Source organism: Cryptomeria japonica, unplaced genomic scaffold (assembly GCF_030272615.1).
Source record: "Cryptomeria japonica unplaced genomic scaffold, Sugi_1.0 HiC_scaffold_273, whole genome shotgun sequence".
Taxonomy (NCBI): Eukaryota; Viridiplantae; Streptophyta; class Pinopsida; order Cupressales; family Cupressaceae; genus Cryptomeria; species Cryptomeria japonica.
In genome coordinates this window covers 77653-85000 of record NW_026729095.1, presented here as the reverse complement: position 1 = coordinate 85000, position 7348 = coordinate 77653, and positions in this window count along the sequence as shown.

Below are 7348 nucleotides of genomic sequence, written 5' to 3'. Positions count from 1 at the left end.
CAGCCAAGAAAGCAATCAGGGCTCGAGGCAAGGGATGCATCAAGGATAGCAATCATGTTGTGAGGCGAGATTCCAAAGGCTAAACGTGAGAGGCTGCAGGGTCGACTCAGAGAGGTCTATGCATGTGAGAGGCTGAAAGCAAGGTCAACTCGGAGCGGTCTATGCATCGGGCGCGCTTGGGGCGACTACCAGTGCCAACCCCTTATCCCGCGACGCGTCCGACAAAGAGAACGTTCCAAGGCGGCAGAGGAGGTTACCAGCCGAAGGATGCAGTAGCAATAACAGGTATAGTTCCGCGGCGGCCGAGAAGACTCACCGCATAGGAATCGGGATGCGAGGCGAGGGATGCGGCGGGAAGGCCCCGACGGCTAAACGGAAGAGGCTGCAGGGCCGCCTCGGAATGGTCCAAGCATCGGACGCGATTGGGACGACTACCAGTGCCAACCCCTTATCCCGCGATGCGTCCGATACACAGATAGTTCCAAGGCGGCCGAGGAGCCTCACCGCATATCAATCGGGGTGCGAGGCGAGGGATGGGGCGGGAAGGCCCCAACGGCTAGACGGAAGAGGCTTCAGGGCCACCTCGGAATGCTCCAAGCATCGGACGCGCTTGGGGCGACTACCAGTGCCAACCCCTTATCCCGCGATGCGTCCGATACACAGATGGTTCCAAGGCGGCCGAGGAGCCTCACCGCATAGCAATCGGGGGTGCGAGGCGAGGGATGGGGCGGGAAGGCCCCAACGGCTAGACGGAAGAGGCTTCAGGGCCGCCTCGGAATGGTCCAAGCATCGGACGCGCTTGGGGCGACTACCAGTGACAACCCCTCATCCCGCGATGCGTCCGATACGAAGATGGTTCCAAGGCGGCCGAGGAGCCTCACCGCATAGCAATCGGGGTGCGAGGTGGGGGATGCGGCGAGATGGCCCCAACGGCTAGACGGAAGAGGCCACAGGGCCGCGTCGGAATAGTCCAAGCATCGGACGCGCTTGGGGCGACTACCAGTGACAACCCCTTATCCCGCGATGCGTCCGATACGAAGATAGTTCCAAGGCGGCCGAGGAGCCTCACCGCATAGCAATCCGGGTGCGAGGTGGGGGATGCGGCGAGATGGCCCCAACGGCTAGACGGAAGAGGCTGCAGGGCCGCCTCGGAATAGTCCAAGCATCGGACGCGCTTGGGGCGACTACCAGTGACAACCCCTTATCCCGCGATGCTTCCGATACGAAGACAGTTCCAAGGCGGCCGAGGAGCCTCACCGCATAGCAATGGGGGTGCGAGGTGAGGGATGCGGCGAGATGGCCCCAACGGCTAGACGGAAGAGGCCACAGGGCCGCCTCGGAATAGTCCAAGCATCGGACGCGCTTGGGGCGACTACCAGTGACAACCCCTTATCCCGCGATGCATCCGATACGAAGATAGTTCCCAGGCGGCCGAGGAGCCTCACCGCATAGCAATCGGGGTGCGAGGCGAGGGATGCGGCGAGATGGCCCCAAAGGGTAGACGGAAGAGGCTGCGGGGCCGCCTCGGAATAGTCCAAGCATCGAACGCGCTTGGGGCGACTACCACTGCCAACCCCTTATCCCGCGATGCGTCCGATACACAGATAGTTCCGAGGCGGCCGAGGAGCTGGGGGATGCGGCGAGATGGCCCCAACGGCTAGACGGAAGAGGCTGCAGGGCCGCCTCGGAATAGTCCAAGCATCGGACGCGCTTGGGGCGACTACCAGTGACAACCCCTTATCCCGCGATGCGTCCGATACACAGATAGTTCCGAGGCGGCCAAGGAGCCTCACCGCATAGCAATCGTGGTGCGAGGTGGGGGATGCAGCGAGATGGCCCCAACGGCTAGACGGAAGAGGCTGCAGGGCCGCCTCGGAATGGTCCAAGCATCGGACGCGCTTGGGGCGACTACCACTGCCAACCCCTTATCCCGCGATGCGTCCGATACACAGATAGTTCCAAGGCGGCCGAGGAGCCTCACCGAATAGCAATCGGGGTGCGAGGCGAGGGATGCGGCGAGAAAGCCCCAACGGCTAGAGGGAAGAGGCTTCAGGTCCGCCTCGGAATGGTCCAAGCATCGGACGCGCTTGGGGCGACTACCAGTGACAACCCCTTATCCCGCGACGCGTCCGATACACAGATAGTTCCAAGGCGGCCGAGGAGCCTCACCGCATAGCAATCGGGGTGCGAGGCGAGGGATGCGGCGAGAAGGACCCAACGGCTAGACGGAAGAGGCTTCAGGGCCACCTCGGAATGGTCCAAGCATCGGACGCGCTTGGGGCGACTACCAGTGACAACCCCTTATCCCGCGACGCGTCCGATACACAGATAGTTCCAAGGCGGCCGAGGAGCCTCACCGCATAGCAATCGGGGTGCGAGGCGAGGGATGCGGCGAGAAGGACCCAACGGCTAGACGGAAGAGGCTTCAGGTCCGCCTCGGAATGGTCCAAGCATCGGACGCGCTTGGGGCGACTACCAGTGACAACCCCTTATCCCGCGACGCGTCCGATACACAGATAGTTCCAAGGCGGCCGAGGAGCCTCACCGCATAGCAATCGGGGTGCGAGGCGAGGGATGCGGCGAGAAGGACCCAACGGCTAGACGGAAGAGGCTTCAGGGCCGCCTCGGAATGGTCCAAGCATCGGACGCGCTTGGGGCGACTACCAGTGACAACCCCTTATCCCGCGAGGCGTCCGATACACAGATAGTTCCAAGGCGGCCGAGGAGCCTCACCGCATAGCAATCGGGGTGCGAGGCGAGGGATGCGGCGAGAAGGACCCAACGGCTAGACGGAAGAGGCTTCAGGGCCGCCTCGGAATGGTCCAAGCATCGGACGCGCTTGGGGCGACTACCAGTGACAACCCCTTATCCCGCGACGCGTCCGATACACAGATAGTTCCAAGGCGGCCGAGGAGCCTCACCGCATAGCAATCGGGGTGCGAGGCGAGGGATGCGGCAAGAAGGACCCAACGGCTAGACGGAAGAGGCTTCAGGGCCGCCTCGGAATGGTCCAAGCATCGGACGCGCTTGGGGCGACTACCAGTGACAACCCCTTATCCCGCGACGCGTCCGATACACAGATAGTTCCAAGGCGGCCGAGGAGCCTCACCGCATAGCAATCGAGGTGCGAGGCGAGGGATGCGGCGAGAAGGACCCAACGGCTAGACGGAAGAGGCTTCAGGTCCGCCTCAGAATGGTCCAAGCATCGGACGCGCTTGGGGCGACTACCAGTGACAACCCCTTATCCCGCGACGCGTCCGATACACAGATAGTTCCAAGGCGGCCGAGGAGCCTCACCGCATAGCAATCGGGGTGCGAGGCGAGGGATGCGGCGAGAAGGACCCAACGGCTAGACGGAAGAGGCTTCAGGGCCGCCTCGGAATGGTCCAAGCATCGGACGCGCTTGGGGCGACTACCAGTGACAACCCCTTATCCCGCGACGCGTCCGATACACAGATAGTTCCAAGGCGGCCGAGGAGCCTCACCGCATAGCAATCGGGGTGCGAGGCGAGGGATGCGGCGAGAAGGACCCAACGGCTAGACGGAAGAGGCTTCAGGGCCGCCTCGGAATGGTCCAAGCATCGGACGCGCTTGGGGCGACTACCAGTGACAACCCCTTATCCCGCGATGCGTCCGATACACAGATAGTTCCAAGGCGGCCGAGGAGCCTCACCGCATAGCAATCGGGGTGCGAGGCGAGGGATGCGGCGAGAAGGACCCAACGGCTAGACGGAAGAGGCTTCAGGGCCGCCTCGGAATGGTCCAAGCATCGGACGCGCTTGGGGCGACTACCAGTGACAACCCCTTATCCCGCGACGCGTCCGATACACAGATAGTTCCAAGGCGGCCGAGGAGCCTCACCGCATAGCAATCGGGGTGCGAGGCGAGGGATGCGGCGAGAAGGACCCAACGGCTAGACGGAAGAGGCTTCAGGGCCGCCTCGGAATGGTCCAAGCATCGGACGCGCTTGGGGCGACTACCAGTGACAACCCCTTATCCCGCGACGCGTCCGATACACAGATAGTTCCAAGGCGGCCGAGGAGCCTCACCGCATAGCAATCGGGGTGCGAGGCGAGGGATGCGGCGAGAAGGACCCAACGGCTAGACGGAAGAGGCTTCAGGGCCGCCTCGGAATGGTCCAAGCATCGGACGCGCTTGGGGCGACTACCAGTGACAACCCCTTATCCCGCGACGCGTCCGATACACAGATAGTTCCAAGGCGGCCGAGGAGCCTCACCGCATAGCAATCGGGGTGCGAGGCGAGGGATGCGGCGAGAAGGACCCAACGGCTAGACGGAAGAGGCTTCAGGGCCGCCTGGGAATGGTCCATGCATCGCACGCGCTTGGGGCGACTACCAGTGACAACCCCTTATCCCGCGACGCGTCCGATACACAGATAGTTCCAAGGCGGCCGAGGAGCCTCACCGCATAGCAATCGGGGTGCGAGGCGAGGGATGCGGCGAGAAGGACCCAACGGCTAGACGGAAGAGGCTTCAGGGCCGCCTCGGAATGGTCCAAGCATCGGACGCGCTTGGGGCGACTACCAGTGACAACCCCTTATCCCGCGACGCGTCCGATACACAGATAGTTCCAAGGCGGCCGAGGAGCCTCACCGCATAGCAATCGGGGTGCGAGTCGAGGGATGCGGCGAGAAGGACCCAACGGCTAGACGGAAGAGGCTTCAGGGCCGCCTCGGAATGGTCCAAGCATCGGACGCGCTTGGGGCGACTACCAGTGACAACCCCTTATCCCGCGATGCGTCTGATACACAGATAGTTCCAAGGCGGCCGAGGAGCCTCACCGCATAGCAATCGGGGTGCGAGGCAAGGGATGCGGCGAGAAGGACCCAACGGCTAGACGGAAGAGGCTTCAGGGCCGCCTCGGAATGGTCCAAGCATCGGACGCGCTTGGGGCGACTACCGTTGCCAACCCCTTATCCCGCGATGCGTCTGATACACAGATAGTTCCGAGGCGGCCGAGGAGCCTCACCGCATAGCAATCGGGTTGCGAGGCAGATTATTGGGAAGGGAACCCCCTGGGATGCGGCTCAAGCAGTGCCCAAAGGGACTGGAATGCGGAATCACATCGAGAGACCCAAATGCTATACGAGGGCTCAAATCGAATTATCGATTTGGCCACGACATGGACGCATCGGAACGACTACCTTTGCCGAACCACTCGCAATTGCATCCATACCGAAACCAATAGACATTTCCGTTAGAGCCCTCGCATAGCATTCGGGAATCTCGCATGCCCCTCTAAATCGACCAATGCTGGCGCTCAACGAAAATCCGAGCGCTACCACCGTTCGAGCGCCAGCATTGGTCGAGTTAGAGGGGCACGGGGGAGAATGCTCCAGTCAACACCTCCCCTATATAAGTTATTTGTCCGATTCTCGCACAACCGTAGTCTGCCTCGTCGAATCAAACAACGGTCCCAGATTCCGACTTCCGTTCCGTAGAGACCCAAAAGCTAGATGGAGGCTCGCAAGAAAGAGAGTCGGCGCATAGCAATCGGGTTTCTCGAACGTTTAGGGACCGAGCTCACTTGCGGATAGGGCAAAATCCGCCAAGCAACCCAAAAGCTAGACGGGGGCTCGAATCGAATCGCCTAGGCGGCCACAACAACGACGTGTTGGATCGACTACCAGTGCCAAACCATTCAGCAAGACTAGTCTGTGTCGAGGCCGGATAGAGATTCTCAGAGAGCGCCCGTATAGCATTTAGGAGACCTGCCGCGTCCCTCACACTCGACAAATGGTGGTGCACGTTTATAAATCCGAGCGATCCCAACCCTTTCAAGCACCAACATCGGTCGAGATAGAGGGGCACGGAGGGGGCTGCGTGAGACAACACAGTCCCCTATATAAGTTATTTGTCCGATTCTCACACATCCGAAGAATGGTCATCAAATCGGACAACAGCCCAAACTTCCGACTTCCGTCCCAGAAAGCCCAAGAGCTATCTAAAACGTTCATGGCCGGAACTCGATCGCGGCTATACCAGTCCGCCAAGCAACCCAAAAGCTAGACTGGAGCTCTAGTCGAATCACCTCTGTGGCCATTGCAAGGACGTGTTGGAGCGACTACCATTGCCGAACCATTCCGCAGGTCGAGTCCATACCAAGGCCGCATAGAGATTCACGATGAGCTCCTGCATAGCAATCAGGAGACTTGCCGTGTCCATCACAATCGATAAATCCTGGTGCAAGATTTTTGCATCCGAGCGCTCCAACCAGTCGAGCACCAGCATCAATCGACATAAACGGGCACGGGGGGAGGATGCTCGAGAACACTACCTCCCCTATATAAGTTATTTGTCCGATTCTCAAGCAGCCGAAGTCTGGTCATCGAATCGGGTCAAAGACCACAACTTCCGACTTTACCCACAATGCAAGTCATCGAATCGAACATCGGCCCCCGAGTCGGACTCCATGCGTATGTCAGGTCATCGGACCCAAATTCCGCCTTCCTGCGCATGGCGGGCCATCAATATCAACTCGGTCATCGGACCCAAACTCCGCCTTTCTGCGCATGGCACGCCTTCAAATCGGTCATCGGACCCAAATTCCGCCTTCCTGTGCATGGCGGGCCATCAACATCAACTCGGTCATCGGACCCAAATTCCGCCTTTCTGCGCATGGCACGCCATCAACTCGGTCATCGGACCCAAATTCCGCCTTCCTGCGCATGGCAGGTCATCGGACACAAATTCAGACCTCGCCAATATGCCTACGTATCGAATCGGTCATCGGACCCAACTTCCGACTTCATCCATACTGTAGGGTCTTTGAGGTTGGCGCGGTGCGCTCAACCCGGGGAGTCGACCCATCGAAGCATACACCTCCCCTATATAAGCTATTTGTCCGATTCCCACACCTGTGTAGTTTGCACCTCTGACCAGGACATCGACCCCAACTTCCGAACTCGACTGCAACGACGGCACCAGCGCCTTGGTGCGCACCTTGCGACGCACAGTCCCAACATTCGCCTTCCTGCACATGGCAGGTCATCGGACCCAAATTCCGACCTCGCGAGTATGCCTACATATCGAATCGGTCATCGGACACAACTTTCGACTTCATCCATACCGTAGGGTCTTTGAGGTTGGCGCGGTGCGCTCAACCCGGGGAGTCGACCCAACGAAGCATACACCTCCCCTATATAAGCTATTTGTCCGATTCCCACACCTGTGTAGTTTGCACCTCCGATCAGGACATCGACCCCAACTTCCGAACTCGCCTGCAACGACCGAACCAGCGCCTTGGTGCGCACCTTGCAACGCACAGTGCCAACATTCGCCTTCCTGCACATGGCAGGTCATCGGACCCAAATTCCGACCTCGCGAGT